The sequence below is a fragment of the Balaenoptera physalus genome (assembly GCF_965194825.1).
Source record: "Balaenoptera physalus genome assembly, chromosome: X".
Lineage (NCBI taxonomy): Eukaryota > Metazoa > Chordata > Mammalia > Artiodactyla > Balaenopteridae > Balaenoptera > Balaenoptera physalus.
Window position 1 is genome coordinate 9,280,290 of NC_138903.1, and position 20,900 is coordinate 9,301,189.

A 20,900-nucleotide genomic window follows, 5' to 3' on the forward strand; every position below is an offset into this window, starting at 1 on the left:
TCCATCAAATGAAGAAAAGAAAACATTTCAGAAATGTCTGTATTTCCAAATATTAGGCTGAAATTCAAACGCTTCTAATAAATTTTGACAGTGTTTATACATGTTTTTAATCTAATCATTTATATATTCTTTTTTCTTCTAAAATGATTAATCTGTAAATGCATGTGACTTTGGCAAATAGCAGAATTGTGTTTTTCACTATGGTCTCAGCAGTTATGACTTCTTTTTCCTGCAATACTTCACTACTAGATTTCTCTTCCTCACCCTTTCATCCGCCATCCCTTCTTTGCTCTATTTTTCTTCCTGAAAATATCTTGCACTTTAAATAAAATGGAAATGACGCTAACACTAACTTCATTGGGTTCTTGTGATGATTAAATAAGTTAATGTAAGACTGGGATTAACATATACACACTACTATATATAAAACAGACAACTAATAAGGACCTACTGTATAGCACAGGGAACTCTACTCAATACTCTGTCATGGCCTATATGGGAAAAGAATCTATAAGGAGTGGATATATGTATATGTATAACTGACTCACTTTGCTGTACACCTGAAACTAATACAACATAGTAAATCAACTATGCTCCAATAAAAATTTAAAAAAATAAAAATACAAAATAAAAGAACAACTGGAAAAAATAAATAAGTTAAAGTATGCAATATGCTTAGAACATTGCTGGGTACATATAAGTTAGCAAATGTCATCTTTATTTTTGGTAGCTACTGAATTTTATAATCCTTGTTCTTAATTTCAAAGCAGATGAGTGAAACGTCTAGCATTTCTCTTAAAAAAGCAATCTGAATAACTTACTCTTTATTTGTTCTTCAGTCTCCTCTCCTGCTTTGAGGAATTCCCAGCATCCCCAACTTTTTACAACAGTGGTTCTTCAGCTTTTGGGGATGGCAAGAGAAGCTCTAGCCTTCACCCCCAGAAAACTGCCCATACACTAACCCAACACTTTGCACACTACTCGGGGTTTCATTGACATCTTTAGTTCATCTACTGGTTGCTTAGTGGTCCATTAACCTTATTTGAGAAACTCTGCTCCACAGAGAAGTTTTCCTACCCCGACTAGTACCATGTTACATAAATGAAAAACAAAAAGCATGTGCTTATGACAATACCAAAGCGGGGCTTGGGGGGAGAAAGAGGGGTTGGGGTGCTCTTTGAAAATATTTGGTTACTGCTATTTCCATAGTAACTAAACATAATATTAGCCTTGGGAAAAATGTAAAACCTCACGGGACCTCTTTGCGCTTATCTAGGCTTTGGCATTATTTTATTTTGCATCACGTTGGAGGGATTCATCTTTGTAGGTGTCGGCATCGCGATCCACACATGTCTTGCCTCAGGACTAAAAACAGTGTGGTCAAGGGAAGAGAGCAGGGATTTGGAAGTTTATGTCCTGGAGTTTGTGTTCTGGCTCTCTTCTTTCACTTCCTTGCTTTGGATGAGATATTACATTTCTCAGAAGCCTCGTCTCTTAAGGTTTTAAGAAGGTAATACCACCTACTGCATAGGCTGTTGGAGAGAATATGAGATTGGTGTGTTAAGATTCATAATGCTTGTAGACCCCCTTTCCTTGGATTTTTAATAGTTAAAGTTTGCTGAATGAACAAATGATAGTGAAGCCTGTTGCCCTTATTGTTTTAAGAGCAATTTTAGGGCTGTCACACCATGATCTCCATGCCTTACTGATCTTATCTGAGTGACAGATTTTGCTTTTGTTGGTTTTACTGTAAAATTTGAATTTAGAAACATAACTGTGGCATAGTGTTGCTGTTTTGAGGATGGGACATCCTTAAACAACACAGAGAAACTGTCCATGTGTCTATTTTCTTTGACTTTATAAGGGAAGGTATAGAGAAAAAAATGAGGAGATAAGAATGAAATGGTAAAAATGGGTGTGAAGTATCTGTATTCCTTTACATATTTTATAATAGAGAACAGTACAATTGGTATTAATCCTCTGATGCTTTAAACTTTCCATTTTAAAGACAAATTCTTATTCTTTTACCCTTATTCCTGTTTTTCTACTTGCTTCATAGTCTAAAAGGTGAAGAAATAAAATATCACACCTGGCAATGGTTTTTCACAGCAATATTCTGTTTGGAGTATAAACTTCTTCATACTATTTGACAAATTAAGAATTGCACACAAATTCCATCTGCTTATGCCATGTGCAGTAATTAATCTATTGTAAGCAAAGCAATTTTTCTTAACTTATAAAAGAATTTCCACTGAGAGGAAAAATTAATATTTCCTTAATTCTTTCCCATCCACATCTTATGCCAAAAGTACACTTTTTTCTGTACTCTTAAATATTGCTACAGGGACTTCCCTGGTGGCACAGTGGTTAAGAATCCGCCTGCCAATGCAGGGAACCCGGGTTGAAGCCCTGGTCCAGGAAGATCCCACATGCCGTGGAGCAACTAAGCCCGTGCACCGTAGCTACTGAGCCTGTGCTCTAGAGCCCGCGAACCACAACTACTGAGCCTGCGAACCACAACTACTGAGCCTGCGTGCCACAACTACTGAAGCCTGCATGCCTAGAGCCCGTGCTCCACAAGAGAAGCTACCACAATGAGAAGCACGTGCACTGCAACGAAGAGTAGCCCCTGCTTGCTGCAACTACAAAAAGCCCGTGCGCAGCAACGAAGACCCAATGCAGCCATAAAAAATATATATATATATTGCTACAAAATTCAGCGATCGAATATCCACTCACCTAAACGTTGAGATGGATACCTCTGAGAACAATTGTCCAAATAACTTTTGAATTTCCATTCTACCAGGCATTGAGTAAATGTAAAATGTTAGAGGCAGATATTTGGGTAGCACGTGATGTTCCTTTGGGGGACAGAGGCATACATGCAGAGACTGAATGACGCAAATAGACTAGCATTTGGAAAATCATCCCTTTAAATCTATGTATCAGGACTTTTTCTTCCTTTTTCCCTCCCTAACCTTGATGGTTACTGTACTTCTCTTTTTGTATTTCCCCATCCTTCCTTTGATAAAAGCAAAGACGATACTTGCTTTTTAAAATTTCCATATCAGAAGCACCCTAAAAGAGACAAGTAAGTTCTGCTTTTTTTTTTTTTTGGTTTTCCTTCTTTATTTTTTCTTCCTGTGGTGGGAGAATAGCTATTAAATGATTTTTGAGATGCTGAATTTATAAAGACATGAAATTTACATGAAATACCAACCATTTCCACCAATAAACACTTACTGAGCACCTACTATATGCATCAACATTAGGCACTGAGGACACAAACATGGGTTAGGTATAATCGGGGCCCTTTACACAGGAATTGTCTATTGGGAGAAACAGATGCTTAAATAAGTAATTATAAAATAGACATACTCTCTAATCAAGTATGTGCCCATGAGTTTGCTGGCACAGAGGATGACATGATGACTTGTGCCTAGAAGGAACGGGTATCAGAGATATAACATCACAAAGGAATGATGTAGAAATGAATTTAAAAGGTGAAGGGTTCCAATAATGGCAGAGTAGATCACTGGAAGCACCCCTCCCCAGAAGGAAAACTGGACAAGATATTTAAAACAGCTCATTTATGGCATTAAACAACAAGGAAGTAAGCCACTTTATTTTATTTTTATTTATTTTTTATACATCTTTACTGGCGTATTGAAGTCAAGGAACTGGAAACAGAACCACAAAGAGGTAATCCTGCCATTTGGGTGCTCCTTCTCCCTGAGGGAGATTTGTCGAGTCCAAGAGAAGGGAATGAGAAGCGGAGAAGTTGAGTAGAACTTCTGACAGTCTCCTAAGTCTAGGGGGACAAAATTGGGAATCCGGGATCACCCAAGTAAGCGGGAGCCTGCTAGCCACGCGAGGCTGTGGAACGGGACCGTGAGGGGCTGGCGTGCAGGAGTCAGGCTGCTGGAAAAACATCACCCCTCACAAGCAACTGTTGACTGACTAAATGATCAGCTCTGTCCATCAAGGGGGTGGTGGCCCCTCTCTTTGCCAGCTGCCCCGTCAGAGAGCGTACAGTGGCTTGATGGCTACGTGGCAGAGGCAAGGTGGGGCGGTGTGGCCCAAGCACCAAAAGAATGTGAATCCACAGAATTGGGGTTCTGAAGTAGGAGGATTTAGGCAAGAAAAAAAAAGAGCGGAAGAGACGTGCATCTGGGACCACCATCTCCAGCCAATTCTGTCCCATTTGGAACATTAAAATAGAGAGAGGGGGAGAGAGGGACAGGGATGGGGATGAGGAGGTGGGAAAATAACCCAGTTAAAAAAAAGGAAAAACAACCCCATTCTATTATATAGTGATCATAGTTTCCTACAGTTGCACAGAAGACATATTCCTTAAATCCACCATGATATTAACTAATTATGTTAACATCAATTTCACTTTGCACCATATTGGACAGCTCTGATCTCTCTTCATTCCCAATCCCCTTCTAGATCCCCAGTATTTAATAGTTTGAATCTCCAAATAAAAATTTCTTACCTTGTTGAAATTTTTTTCTAAGGTCTAAAACCTTCGGGTTTCATGTTGACCACTCAGAAGAAGTGGGAGTTGTTCAAATTTGTGCACATTTCTTGAAACCTTAGAGTTGTGAGTGAACAAAGGCAAAGTTTCCATTTTGTAGCTCAGTGATAAATGAGGCAAGTCTAGCATAGCTCTTGTACAAAATACAATTTGTCTTTCTCTTCCTCTCATTAGGCTTAGAAGGACCAGGTGACTGCCTCACAAAGTTATTTATTCTAACAGCAAACGTGGTCTTATTGAACTGTTTTCTGTGGACGCCATGTGTTTATAAATCTCCTTATCCTGTTACCTCCTCTTCTCTCAAGCTGATACTCTGTATGGTATGCATTAATGCAAAATTGTTTAAAGGGTGAAAAAGCAACACTCAGGAAATTTCTAGTTCAGGATCTTAGGTGCAATGAGAACTTGGCCATATTATATATTCTGGGTAAATTATGACACGGGTTTTACCACATGAACAGAACTGCACTGAAGGTATAAGTTTACAAGGGAGAGAGGAATAGAAAAATTACATTCAGGCCACAACACCCACGTAATTGGGCTGTAGAACTTTTGGAATTTCCTGACAACTGTTCTAAAAATTGGACTTTGCACGTTGATATTGTGGTAGCAACTTAGCAGTCCCTAACTCAAAAGTTCTTAATTCTTGTGTCTTTATGGGATTGCAATGGAACAACAATAAATCAGAACAAAAGATTAATATGTCTTTATGGGTTCTTATTCTTTATGTTTGTATTAAGAATCTTTCCCGAGAAATTACCATTCTGCTAAAGTGAACTTTTAACAATTTATCATTCAGAAATATCAAAGCACAGGTATCTGTGCTTTAAAATTTGTTTTTGAGCAAGAAATAAATGGGTAAAAGTGATGGAAAAAGCTGAACTGGGGAACTATCATTCGTATTCATTTCCTCTCTCCCTCTCTCCCTCTCTCCCTCTCTCCCTCTCTCCCTCTTTCCTGACCACAGCCTTAATAACTAAAGAATCAAGTTTTAACAAGGATAAATCTTTAGCACTTCTTCTTGCTTCATATATGCAAATAGTAACCACAGATAGTCATGTGGTTTTCTAGATAAGATCAATTAATCCTTTGGTATCTGCTAAGAATTAGAAATCAGTGGCTATCTAAATGTAATTTCCTTACCAACTTCCTGAAGGGATTGAGGATTTTAAATAAAATTTGTCATTAAATTCTAAGTCTGAAAAGTTACATCTTTCATGAATGTAACATCAAAAGCTCTTTTGGACTGCACAGATTCTAACAGTTGAAAAAAAGAGTATGTGAATTACCATGCTTCCTAAGTTTAATTCAGTTTCAGAAAGAGGGTAGAAATACATCAATTCACCATTTATCTCCTGGAGTGGGTGAGAAAATTCCACAAACAAAATTGAAAAGCCTCTACTGGATTAGACTTAGAATTTCATTCTTAAATTTATGGCACACGAATATAAATGATTATTACTAACAATTCTGTTCCCCTGAGTAACAACGATAACAGCAGCTAACACTTGATTTCTCACTTTGTGTGAGTCATTGTGCTAATAAGCCCTTCACCCCCTTATCGCATTTAAGCCGCTCAAAAATACTATACCCAAATATGTATAAAATAGATAACTAATAAGAACCTGCTGTATAAAAAAATAAAATTCCAAAATTCCAAAAAAATTCTATATCCGCGATGCTATTACTATATCCTTCAGATGGAAATGGCAACAGCTGCTTAACAAGGTTTAGGAACTTGCACGGCAAGTGCATGTTTGGCAACAGGTGCACACTGCTGGTGCGCAGCTAGTGAATACTATTCAGTAGAAAATACAGGAACAACCGCAACACGTGGCCTTCCAGAAGCTCAATCACAGCTTCTGGAGAGTGCGAAGTGAAAAAAAAAAAATGAATTTAGAGTCCTGCTATTCCGAACAAGAAGTTGATCGCTGAAGAAACAGACACTGAAGAAGTGTTCCATCTTTCACGGGGGGTGTTAATATATTACAAGTATTTTAACTACTCTCAGGAACAAACCGGTAAACAGAGACAACCACCCTCTTAACTCTACGATGTGCTAAAAATTGAGAAGCGGCAGCTCTCGTTTATTTGGTCACGTTAGCTTCTTGAAGGTCATTTTTCAAGGGCAATGTATGTAATCGGGAGCAAAAGAAATTCTTTTATTTTGTGGCATTTGTTCACACATGGAAGAAGCGAATTGAATTTTACCGTTTATAATCTTGTTCATTTATCAACAGCCCAAAAGGGAGAGGGATTTGAAAATGCAATTAAATGAAAATGTCATCTCAAGAGCCAGTCTTTAAATTCATCTATTGAACTTTCAATTCTCTGTTTTAGATTCATCTTGATTTTTGTCCCATCTATACAATCACATATTTTAAACAGTCAAGTACTTCCACAAGGTTTTAACAAGGTCCCTGATCCATTGAATAGTTACCTGTCCCTCGACTCCAATGTTCCCCGTCCCATAGACACTATGATAGACATATATTGCTACTTCTGCCTATTTCCATTCTGGTCATTACCTATTACTTCTACTATGGAAGACGAAGGTTTTGGTTCTTGTTCCTCCTCACCCCGACTCCCCACAGACACCTCCCATCTCCAGCCCTCCTAAGTACTGACAGGGTTCAGGACATGCTATCCCCAAATACGGCACCTTGTCATATTGCATTTTTTCAGCTGAAGGAATTTGAGAAAAGGCAGGTGTGCGAAGGACTTTCTGACCTTCTCCTGATCAGGTCAGAAACCCCTCCGTGAGAGATGCCCTCCCTACACGGGGAGGAAAGGAGCACCTTCATCTCCAAAGTCAAAGGGACAGAGAGAGGAATCGGAATGAACCGGCCTTGCTATGTTTCCCTCACTTCACTCTACTCATTTCATACCCTTTGTCCTATCGTATCTTTCCACGACTTTCTACTCTTCATCAAACCTGGCACAAAAACACTCACGTTCAGCCATTTCTCTGGGTCTTCATTTCCTTATGAAGGCTCCTGTGTCACATAAAACTCACGTTAAATAAATTTGTATGCTTTTCTCCTGTCAATCTGTTTTTGTCAGTCTGATTTTCAGACCTAGCCAGGGACCCAAAGCGGATCAAGGAAAACTTTTTCCTCCTTTACAGTATTCATCCTGTAATTTTGCTTAGGCTGTCATTTGCTTTTTATATTATTATGACTCTGTAAATCCTATTTATAACTGAGTCATGTTATATACTATGACTGTTTTCCCATGCAACATTTTGTTTTTCTTACAGTTACTAATGGTCTTGTGTTTGATTGCTTAGTTTTGTATGTACTTATTACCAACACATTTTCCAATTATCCTCAAGTTGTGTACATCTTTCAAGACATTAGGACACATTGACACCTCTGGATAAATCCAGAGTCTTCTGATAAATCTGATACATGAGTCTTCAATCAATCTGGATTGATTATCCTTTATACCCACATTAGTTATCTACTGATATAAATTTAGTGGCTTAAAACAATACTCATTCATTATCACATTGTTTGTCTGGGTCAGGGGTCCAGGCACGGCAGAACTGATTCTCTATGCAGAGTCTTACAGGGCTGAAATCAAGATGATGGCCAGGGATGCATTCCCATCTGAGGCCCGGAGTCCTCTTCCAAGCTCATGCGGCTCTTGGCAGGATACCGTTCCCTGTGGTGATAGAACTGAGGCCCTCAGCTTCTACAGACCACCCACTATTCCCTGCCAGGTGATCCTCTCCATAAAATGGCTGTCTGCTTCTTCTAAAGCCAACAGGAGAGAATATCTGCTGCTTCAAATCTCTCTGACTTCTTCACTCTATGATCTCTGGACCCTCTTCAAGGGCTCACCTGATCAAGTCAGGCCCACCAAAAATAATCTCCGTTTTGATGAACTTAAAATCAACTGGTTAGGGGCTTTAATTACATCTGCAAAATCTCTTCACCTTCACCATATAACTTAACTTAATCACGGGAGTGATATCCCATCATGTTCACAGGCCCTGCCCAGACACAGGGGAGGGGATTATTCACAGCATGTCTATCAGGGATTGGAAATCTTGGGGGCTGTCCTAGAATTCTGCCTACTACTACACCTAATAACTGGAAGTCATCCAGGAATCTTCTTTCATTACTTTCTCTTGGGTTGGAGTCCCTGTTTCCTGGACCCTATGTCTTCTTTCTTGATTAACTCCATAATTTTGTAGAAGCACATCTCAAACAGCTTCCTGAAAAGGGCAGCATGGGAAGCTAAGTTCTGTTTTTAGACACTGAATATGCAATTCTCAGTTTGAAGGGTTTTTTCCTCAGAATTTTCAGTGTGTGCTGCTCCATTGCTTTCTAGCTTACACTGCTGCTACTGATAACTCTGATGTCTTCTAATACTTGATACTATGTATAAAACTTGCTTTTTTTCCCCCTCCCTCAGAGTTGGTAGAATCTATTTTCTGTCCCCAGCTTTCTGAAATTCATTGATAACGTGCCTTGGAGTGGGTCTGCTTTACCCATTGTTCTGGACACTTAGTCATCCCTTTCTATTGGAACATTCACGTTCTTCGATTCTGGGAGACATTTTTTGAATTATTTTATTGATGATTTCCTTTCCTCTGTTATCTCTGTCCTCTATTCATAGAACTTCAATTATTCCAGAACATTCTAGATGGGTCTTTTTTTAAAAAAAATCTTGTCTTATTTTCCTCTTTATTTTCTATTCTACTTTCTGGGCAGTTCCCTTAATTTTGTCTCCTAACAGTGTGCGTTAGCACGCTTTTAATGTCTAATAAGATTTTGCGTTCACTGAATTTTTTTATAGTCTCTATTTCTTGCCTCACAGATTCATATCTTCTCTGAAGATATTAATAAAAGTTATTATGCATTTTTTTTCTTTCCTTTGGTATTTCAAGTTAGTTTTTAAAAAATCAATGTCTGGCAGTCCTTGACTGCCTGGTCATATTTAAGGGTGAGGTACTAAAAAGGTGACTGGGAGCTCTTGGGGGCAATGCTCGTCAATGGTGCTTTTCTCTCTATGGTGATATTTGGAAGACCTCCGATTCCAGTATCTTCTGCTCATTTCTTTTGGAAGTTAGGTTTTCAGAGAAGATACTTCTGACCTCTTGCATTGAAAGTACATGTCTGGCTGCCAAAATTCTTGAGCCATGGGAGGGGAGAAGGCTGGAGATCTCAAGTCTCATATATAAGGTTTATCTTAATCCCCATGTTTTCTACTTGGTCTCTCTGTTTTAGCTGTGCCTCATATTGTCTCGTTCAAAGATCATCTGTTTATCCTCTTTACAGAACAAACCTCAAGCCTCTGGCCAGAATAGGGGAGGGATGTTTGCTCAGCTGCCGAAATTTGGAAGGGAGCTATGAGGGGCTAAATTCTTAAACAGACTTTCAACCAATTCTTCCACCTGCCAAACTCTGCTCCTTTGGAGGATTCTGCAATGGACATTAGGTCATTTCTCCCCTTTCCCAACTTCCAGCTTAGGATTCAGCTTTCTCATGTCTGTGAAGTCATTTAACTCCCATCTACCTTCATACCAACCTCTAAGATTTTGTCACTGTTGTCTCCTATCTCATTATTTGTCCTTGTCTATTTATATCTTCTTTTCACATTCTTTTACTCTCATTTAGTGGGATTTGGGGAAGAAGAGGAGTTAAAGTACTTATATGTTCAACCTGCTATTCTTAACTATTTGCATAGAAGACAATCACAATCAAAGTTTTGGGGGGTAATCTCACCAAATGATTTGACAGCCTGCCTGGAAGAATATAGTAGTGAGAAAGCCAATAGACTTCCGGACAAAAATAATGATGAGACATTTCTCTACAAGATATTAAAATATAAGTACATCATTACTAAAATGGAGTCATTTTAGTGGTTACAGACAGATACGTTAATGGAGCAAAACACAGCAAAACCAAATACAGAAAAATATTTGGTATATGATAATGTACTAACTCGAATGGTGAGAAAAGGATTAACATGCAAATTAGCCAGTTGACAAATGACATTATAACAAATAACTAACACTTTTCATATACATATGTAAAAAGCCTTCATCAGAATAAATTCTGAGAGTCCCTACCACCTCCCAGGATCAGAAAAGGGTCCCAGGGGCTGACAAGGATTCCAAGGATGTCTTTCAGCATTTGCTCGTATCTCTGCCATTTCTCTTTGCTCTGGCTCTTGTGGGCCATCTGAAGGCAGCTGGCTTTTCTGACACCACCTGCCCACTACACACACATGCACACCCTAAGGGATCATGACAGCCTTTTACCACCACTCTGAAGTTCTGCCGCTTCCTTAAGGCCCAGTTGAGAGTGCGGCACCTTCTCCACTGCTCTCAGAACTCCCAGCTCTTATCCGTGGGGCTTGGGAATTTTGCTCCTTAGGGGCTGGGACTGCTGCCTCACTTCTTGAGCTCTTTGAGCCCTGATCTTGTTCTCCCTGACCTCTGAAAACAAGGGCCCCTTATCTGTCCCCTGAAGCAAAAAACTATACATGCCTCCAGACAGGAAGACCTGGGGTTCCACAATTCTGTCATCTTGATGAACAAATTACCCCCCAACTTTGCACCTTAAGCAATAACATGAGGAGACATGTTTTGCTTGAAACCCTGCAACTTGGGGCTGCTCAAAGGCTGAGGACTGGGATATGGAATTATCTGAAGGCTAGGACACTAACATTTCTGGTGGCTGATCGTGGCTGCCAATGTGGGAGATGATCTCCGCTACTGCTGCCGAGTCAGGAATGAACACATGGTCTCCTCATGTGGCTGAGGCTTCCTCACAGCACAGTGGGTGGATCTCAAGGATAAGTGTCCCAAAGAGAGAGCATGCCAGGTACAGCCAGAACACTACTTATGACCTGGCCTCGTAAGTCATACAGTGTCACTTCCACTACATTCTATTTGTTGAGCCCATCCCAAAGTTCTACTCAGGCTCAGAGGAGGAGAAATGGATTATACCTCTTGATAGGGTTGTGGCATGGTTCTAGAGGACCATGTGGGACTGGATATGTTGCTGTGGCAGTTTGAGAAAATATAATTTGCCATACCTGCCTTCCTAAGTTAAAAAAGAAGAGGAAGAAAAAAAAGTTTCCTTTATCTGTGTGTGAAAAGCCCACAGGCAAGAAAAGATACAGTTAATTTCTCAGTTAAGTTACCCTGCCCATCTGGTTTCATGGTTGAGATACAAGTGCTAACAAATGCTTCGCTACATCAATTAACTCTGCTTTGCTCCAAGGTCATGGAATAGGTCCTTAACTAGAGCCAGTCATCTTGAAAATAAATGATACTGCTAACAAGCGCAACCAGACAATAAAAAGAATGGCTCAGTGTAATTCCATTTCCACTAGCACATGATCTATTAAAGATACATCAGAAAAAAAAAGATATATCAGGACATCTTCTTTGCCTAAATAAGGGCAGCCTATAAACATTTGCAGTGACAGGAGTAGGAAATCATCTTCTGTTTTCTTTCCAAGTAAATTACTTGTACATTACTGTTCTATTGAACTCATTTATAGAAGAACAGATCACGTTTTTGTTTTTGTTTTAACTAAGAACAAGCCACCTTATTGCTAAAATGCAACATTACTGTCTTGGCAGCCACATTTAGCTAAATCTTTGTAGAGGTTCTGTCATTTGATTTTCTATCATGACTACATTTTCCGCAAATGTACCCATGAAAAATTAGCAATTGCCTTTTGCAGTGATTTTTTCTTTTAGGAATTAGGCAATCTGCTTAGAGATTTCTAACACAGAATAACTGCATTTCCTTTATTATTATATTATAAACAGTTAATAATCTAAACCAAATTCTTGGTTAGTTTCACTAAATGACATGCCAAAAAGTTGCCTGAGGCTAGATTCTAAAATTCATAAGCAATATATTTGCATCTGGAATAGGGCGAGGGAGAAAGTTTGATTTGCTTATATCCTTTCTTGTTTCAAATAAATAAGATGTGAGCTAAGTAAGGAAGCTTTGTCCCATGTACTGAGGGTCTTTCTTAATAAATGAGTCAAAAAATAATTTGCTAGTGACCTTAAATCTAATGTGAACAACAGACATGGCCTATTTAACTCCCAAATCTGACTTTGATCAATGGAATTTCCTGGGAGACTTGTTAGAAACATAGATGCCTAGAACGACCCTTAAGAATTTGCTTACGTCTGGTGTAACACCCCAGAATCTGCATTTTAAACAATGCCCCTATTTGGAGACTGATACAAATGGACCGATTAACCCAGATGAAGTTTTATTGTTAGTTTTGACAATGTAATAAGAGAACTCCTACTCTATGCCAGCCGTGGTTCCAAATGCTTTACAAATATTAACTCATTTCATCCTCATAACAAGCTAATGACGTAGGGGCTATCATCCTCAACTTACAGATGAGGAAACTGAACGACAAAGAGGTCAAGTAACTTGTCTAAGGGCCCACAGTTGAACCCAGGCAGCCTGGCTCCAAAGTCTATGCTCATATTCACTACGCTTTGCTGACTTCTGGGAGACTTAATCACAAACACATACAAAGTATTTGTGGCCACGGACCTATAGGATCAAAGACCAATAGACTGGAAGTCGTCAGCTTCCCTTTATCTCAGCCCTTTGTAGCTGGGGTTACCATGGTGGGCTCGACGTCATGGGGTTTCTGTGACAATGTAGCCATGGAGTACCAAGTCCTACCACCAGGAGGAGACAGTGCTACCCAATTGTTGGCCATCCTAATTCCCCTAATTCCCATTATGGCAATCATCCTAATCCTCTGGGTTCTCCACTGGGACGGCCTGGAACTATCCCTGCCATCCCTACCCATTCCCAACTCTTGCCAACTTTGTCCCTTGAGTGACCGACTGATGGGTGCCATTTCCCATAAACCCACAGCTCCTGCCTGAGGTCCTTCTCTGAGGGACTCGTTTACAACCATAAAGTTTGTCCTCCCAGTGACGACCACTCTGACCCAGCAACCAGATCACATTACCCTGGACACATCCGCCATCCAGAACCAAGCCCTCATCTTTCCCTAGGCCTGGTGTCTTCAGCCTCACCCTAGCCCGTGCCTCAGAGCATTCAAATCCAGAAATAAAATACACAGCTCCCCAGCATGCTTTATGGGGTATTCCACATCCCCATATCTGGAAATAAGCTGATAGCTCAAAACTATACTTACAACTTGCTATCCCAACTCATTCCTTCCCTGAAAATGAGGGCAATCCAAAAATGAGACTTTAAAAGCTTTAATTTACATATAAGTAATTTATGATGCCTCTGAATTAGACATTTTCAACTTTTGCCTTAAAAAGATGGGATCTGTCAGATCCCATAATCTGGTTGTAGAAGTTTAACTCTACGAATTGACTCTATATAAAATATTTAAAACATAAGAGATGTGTTACAGAAGTTCATTATGGTCCTTTTCTAGCTCATCAAGAGGTACATTATGATAACTAGGACTAGTTCTTAGCTGCACATGCAGTATGAATGGGTATAAGGCTAAATTTTTCGTTCCTAAGCATTTGGGTCATACATAATCAATGTGATATTGTGTGTTTTCTTGGTTTTATCTCTTAACTGTATTTATGTACCACAGGAGGCAGCAGAAAGAAAATGTTAACTATCCATTCTTAAAAGAAAATTTGAAGAGAAAGATGATCTGTCAAGGTAGCATGGTATGGTGGAAATATTATCGACAATGGAGTCAGAGCAATCAGGGCTCAAACTCAACTCTGCAACTTCCAAATTACTTAGCTTTTCAAAGTTAAGTAAAGGTTCACAGCCTTAATGCCTTGCTAGAAGCCATGCCAGTAGAGAAGCTGACAATGCAACAGGACACAGTGAAGAAAATTAATTGGTTTCTTAAAAATGTACTTTGAACCTTAGAAAGGAAAGGAAGTGGGTAAACACATCAACCCCACCATGGACCTTTTCCTAATGTCTGAATTATACCATTTTATTAAGTTGTTTCAGGGATCTGGTAAGTTGAATTGGGTGGTTTTGATATTTGAGGTAGTGTTAGGTGAGCAAAAGGGAGAGGGATTATACCATGGACAATAAATAAAAGGGTTATAGATGATTAGTTCAACTCCCCTCTCATTTCCTGGCATTCTCCATCAAGAGGTCACTGGGGAGATGACAAGTTTTCTTGGGTGTGAATTGCCAGTTGAAACAATTAACTCCACTGAAGCATCCTGCCTAATTCACAAAGCTTCAAATGAGGGTCACAGACGAGCACCAGAATACTAAACTGGTTACATTGAAGGGGTCACCAAAGGACGACTGCGTGGGAATACTTATCCTGCAGGCAGAAATCAACAAAGACAAGGAACCTAATGATGAAGAATCAAGTTCTTGCTGTGACTGAGTATTAAATTCTCTCTTCAGCTTCTGGCTTTTCACTTCATTTAAGTCTACTTAAGCAACTGACCTTTTATCAAAGGTCACCAATGAAATCCTGGCCACCAGGCTCAACAAGTTTGTTTCAATCTTTTCCTTCTTTCGATTCTTCTGGGTTGCCCCTACTGGACACATCTTCTTCCCCAAGTGTTCCCTTGATTCCAGGACAGGTTTTTTTTGTTTGTTTGTTTTTTTCTGGTGTTCCTACTTCTTCTCTGTCCATTTCTTAGTTTTTGTTCCTTTTTTTTTTTTTTCCTCCTCAGGCTTCTAAATGAAGGCATACCTCACAGCTTAGTTTGGGGCCCTCTTTTAATATTTACTCTTCTGGTAGTCTGTTCACGCCTTTGGCTCCTATTTTTCTATCTCAAACCCTGATCAACTTCTTAAGCATGGTTCAACATTTCTAAGTTGCTTGTACACATCGTTACCATGTACACATCGCTAACAGATGACTCACCGACCGCCGCAACTTTACATCATGCTTCTCTTCTTATATTCCCTGCCCCAGCACCCTCAAATTCCCCAGTATAGCTCCTCTTTGTGCCTTCCTCTCAAGCTACCCAGGATCACAAACTTGAGGTCACCCAGGACATCCCCTTCTCATCCGCCCCTGTACCTTAACAGATGTTAATTACTACAGATTTTGCCTCACAAATTCATCCAGGCCTATGTCACTCCTTTCCTTCCCCACCGACACTGTGTTTTACACCCCCATTACATCCTGCCTAGAGTTAACATCAAGAGAAATACAAGTCAAGTATTCAACTTGTTCAAAGATTATTAAATCTTAAATGGATTATTCACGTATCTGTTCCAAATAACACAAGGCAAAAAACACTGAATGATTATCAATCCAGGGAAAATAACCCAAAAGGCTAAAATGAATGCTGTGTCTTTAGATAGAAGCTAACTGTTGTAGAAAGAATTAATATTTACAAGGGGCAGGGCTCCTTTTTAAAGTAGACAAAGCAGACTCCGTGCTCCCAATACAGGGGGCCTGGGTTCAATCCCTGGTCGGAGAACTAGATCCTACATGCCGCAACCAAAATAGACAAAGCAAAGGTAAAAATCCATAGTTTCTTCCCTCCTCTAGTCAGTGTATAATACAGAGATGATGGCAACATAAGGATGCATATCAGTCTTTCCAAGTGCTTTTTATAGACCATCTGAATCAGGATCATCTGTGGGTATCTGTTAAAATGCTGTTTCCCAGGCCCCATACTTTACCCTTCTTTTGTAGTGTACGTAGAACATGCTTTTTAAGCAAGTTCTCACTATGATTCCTATGCACATTAGAGTTAAGGAACCGCTAAAATCTAACAAGAAAAAGGTTATAAAACTTAGATAAGAGTATTATAAATTACATTCATTTTCTTTTTTATACTTGTCTCTCTTTTTCAAATTTTATAGTTATATAAGAAAAGGAATGTGTGATTTTAAAACCAAATTTGTAGACTATCCCTGAATTTTGCCTACATATATCAGGCAATAACTCATAGATAAGTTCTTTCAAAATACTAGGAGGATTCTGTAAAAGGAGAAGAGATTTGAGGCAGAACTTTTCCATATATTCTCAAAAGTACAATGAAACTCAAGAGTGACTTAAATAATCTAATGGGATTTTTTTATTCAAAAATTTTTTTCAAAATTCCAGATGTGTAGGAAAAAGATAATAAAATTATAATACCATTGTTCTTTTTTAAAAACTCAAGTTCTCTTGCTAATAGTTAAGAATACTGATTTATTTAAAACATAACATGTTTCTGCTTCATAACAACATCTGTATTATTTTACATTTTTATTGGCAACTTTCACTGTACCCTGGTGATTTCTAAAAATCCTCATACTTCCCTGCTGGTCAAAGTTTCCAAAAAATAATAAACAAATGATTATTAACTCTGATCTTTTTATTCCATGACCATGTATCCCGTAAGAAACATTTGAGAAAGCTGAGCTATTAACTTTGGGGAAAATAAGGTCCATATACCAGATCTCAACTGTAGAGATTATTTTGAGATGGGCAGATCATCAAGAGTAGACAGTGAAATACCCACCACAAGAGCATTATTCCCAAGAGAGAGTGTCAGTATCTGGACTTCCATTAGCATTAAACACACTCCTAAGTTTTCCTCCTCCCAAAAGCAAAGTCCATTGCTCACAGAGAAGCTGCCATCATGGCAAGTGTTGCCTATTGCTAAAGTTTCTAGCCAAGTTGTTCTCAACTGGGAATGATTTGGACCTCTAGTGGACATTTGGCAATATCTATATATTTTATTGGTTGTCAGACCTGAGGAGAACTATTGGTATCTAGTGGGTAGAAGCCAGGGATACTGCTAAACATGTATCAAGCACAGGACAGCCCCTATAACAAAGAATTGTGAAGCCCAAAATACCAATAGCACCAAAGTTGAGAAACCCTGGGCTAAACCCACAGTTCCATAAATTAATGACCACTACCATAAAGTCCTAGGCTCTGTTCCTGCTTCCCAACCTTCCACCATAATAACCATCATTTGAATCAAGCACCTGGGCTTCGGAGTTCTTTATACCCTCATATTAATGGTTACTAATCTCTTTGAAGCCTTCCTTAATCCATGACCTCGCCCCTTGCCCCTGAACCAACTCTGTCCATCAGAGAGTTTAGATCCTTCCATATCACCTTAAACTTCTATTAGTACTATTTGCATTGGAACTAAAGGTCTGTCCCTCTTGCTCTCGAGAATCATCTTCTTGAGTGTGAATTCTTACCTAAGTCTCCCTAGCATTCAACACAGTGCCTTAAACATAATAGGTGCATAATAAATATTTGTCAAACTAATGAAATAACTTTAGACTTGCGTTGTGCCAAACATGGATGATGACTCACGGAATACAAAACATAACCTTTGCCCTCAACTACTTCCGTTTTGGGGTGAAGACACACACAGGAAAGCATAGCTGGCAATGTAAAACAGTACCTACAGAGTAGCAGACGTATAACTCAGATAATAATTACTACAAAAGATTTCTGAGGAGTGTGAATTCCCTTAGAATCCGGGTAAGCAGGGAGTGCCTCACAAAAGTGAAAATTTAGATATACCTCAAAGGATGTGGCGATCTTTTGTGAGTTACTAAAAGTGAGGAGGCCATTCCATGCTGGTAGGAGGTGGGTGTGAAAAACGGAGCTTGAGCAAAACTGGTCTTTGCAAAAGCATTTTGCCAAACAGAACTATGGCCTTTGAAGGCACATTCGTGGGCTCCTCTTTCATACTCCTTCTCATACAGTACTCCGAGGAGGTAGGGGCTTTACAGAAGAGCAGTGGTAGAGGCCTAGGCATTATCATCTCCGAAAGAGAACTTTGCGTCTGAGTCTACTTCTTAGAGATAGATTTCGCTAGTGTAGTAGACGCTGTAGTGCGCTGCCCAGACCCCCAGTTGCCATGCATATTGGATAGGGATGACTCACAGCTGAGTTCCTCTCTAGGAATTACTCATCGCTTAAGAGAGCCACCTCACCCTAGTTCACAGCTTGCATCCAATGACTGTTCAATGGAGAGGGATATAAAAGCCTGGGCCCCTTGTCTCAAGGCAGGACAACTCTGAAGATCTGTCAAAGCTCTAAATCTTCCTAACCCACGACCACTTCAACTCCTCCCTCTCTCTATCCTACTTCTATCATTCCTCCAAAGGGGTTGAGAGCACTCTCCAATAAATTATTTGCATGAAAATCTCCATCTCAGAGTTTGTTTTCTGGAGAACCCAACTAAGACTACAGGAGAGGAAAAGAACCAACACCACCGGTGGTGGCAATGAGAAAGGTTGGGGTCCAGCAGATTTTAACACTGTCCTTCTTGGGCAATCAGCAGTTAGGCCACTGTAAGTATGTAAGGAATAACTGGTCAACCACCTTGCTCACCCTGCAGTATTTCATTCCTACTACCGAGCTGGTACCCTTGGAATTTTTCCCACCTACCCTCAAACAAGACCTGCTTTCAAAGCCTCATCCACATGGGAGATTAAATGACTGACAATATTTTAAAGTCTCACCTAACAGAAATCAGTGTTTCCATTTAACCTCGATGCAAGCTAAATCAAGGAATCAGCTTGCCGTAGGAAAGTGGTTGGGGAACATCAGGGGCCTTGACGGTACCTTTGAAATCATAGCAGTCAACCTGTATGGTGGCAGAGTCAGGGCCATAAACACACCAAACTCCATTTTCTTACCCACCTAGGCTCCATGTTATAGATTTCCCAGCCTCCTCTGTGATGCCGCCGGGCCGTATGAATGAATCCTGGCCCACATAGTGTGGGTGGAAGTGATGGCTGCCCACTGCGAGGCCAGGTCCTTAACTACCACCCCCCCCCCGAAAAAAAACAGACAGTTCTCCATGCATCCTCTCTTCCTTTTTCTACCATTTGGTTGAAAAGAATCTAGTCAAATTCTGAGGCCTCAGGGGAGAGTAGAGCCATAAAACGTATGGAACCTGGGTCCCTGAATGGCTGAATGTAATACAGCCTTCTGACACACCGTATCAACCGTGCTTGGGTTATGCCATGGAGATTTACAGGTCACTTATCACTACAGATAGTTTTGCTTACCTTAACACATTTGAATGCAGTCATAAGAGCTAGGTTTGTGAGAAGGTGCCTCGATATTTGAGGAAACTTGTCTCAGAGAAGCTCCACACATAAAAATATCCTAGAAAATTCAGGAAAAAGCAAAGACTTCTATGCCATTATAGGCTTAGCTAGTGGAGATAATTTAATCAAAGGCATAACCACTTACACACCAACAAACAACTGGCATCCTGTATTCAGCTACGGAAGATATAAGTGGATCATGTAATTGCATTCACCCATACATATTATACACGTCATTGATTGTGTGTTAATGTGTTTAAATTTTGTTTCAAAAACAAAGTACCCTGTCAGCATGCTCTGGGTAAACAGACTCTTAGAAAAAATGATGAACAATGTCTGGGAAAAGAGAAGGAAAACTTGAGGAAAATGGACTAAGATTTTCACTTTTAAGTGAAAACTTGGATAAAATATAAGGCTGGTTGGGTAAATATAGAAATTATACAAGCCAGAAATTTAAGAAATGCGTATTTTAAAAGCCAAGATAAACAAAACATGATGAATATTAACTCACTGTTACCCTGCTTTCTAGATTCCTATATTCCATATTTGGAAGAGAAAATAACCAAGTGAAACAGGACGACTTGCTTTTCTCTTTTAAGTGAATTTTCTATGTTGAGGGATTTGGCTATGCTTTAGTTCTCTGGAGGGACTATTTTTTTTTTTAAAAAAACACAGATTGTTATCTTTGAAACCATCTTCACAAAGGGCTCAAACTTGAAGTAGTAAGAAACTTTGGTTTCAAACCTAGAAACGCATCTGATTTCATTTTATTTTGAATTTTATCCTCAAAGAGCACATTACGTATTTTAAGTCACTCTGGAATGGGGCGTTCAAAAATCTTTCAGTTCACAAGAGTATTCACTAGACTGCAACATTTTCGTCCAGTTACTAATGTCTGAACACCTCTAACACTCACTGCTGGTTCAATCCACAGTATGGGTGTGTGCGCGAGCGCGCACACAGGCCAGTTTGTTGCATCAGAGGCACTTTTAAGTTTCTTTAAATGTGGGATCACACACTGCTTCAGGGAAAAAATGCATTAGATAAGATACAATGAATGGATATTCAAGCAGCTACACACATTCAACTTGAACAAATTTGAGGAAACTCAAATTTATGCTTCTGGTACTAGAAGTCTGTGCACTGTCAACACAACATTTTGATAAATTATATTTCTCTTGATTTCAATCAAAAATGCAAAAACAATGACACATTTATAATTAGGTTTGCAGCACTGAGTATATTTCTGACTGGATAGGATTTCTAGTTTAACTAGGTATCAACGAGAACTAAATCCAATGCATATAATTTTACACATCTGTTGATTAGCAAAAATGTCCATAGAC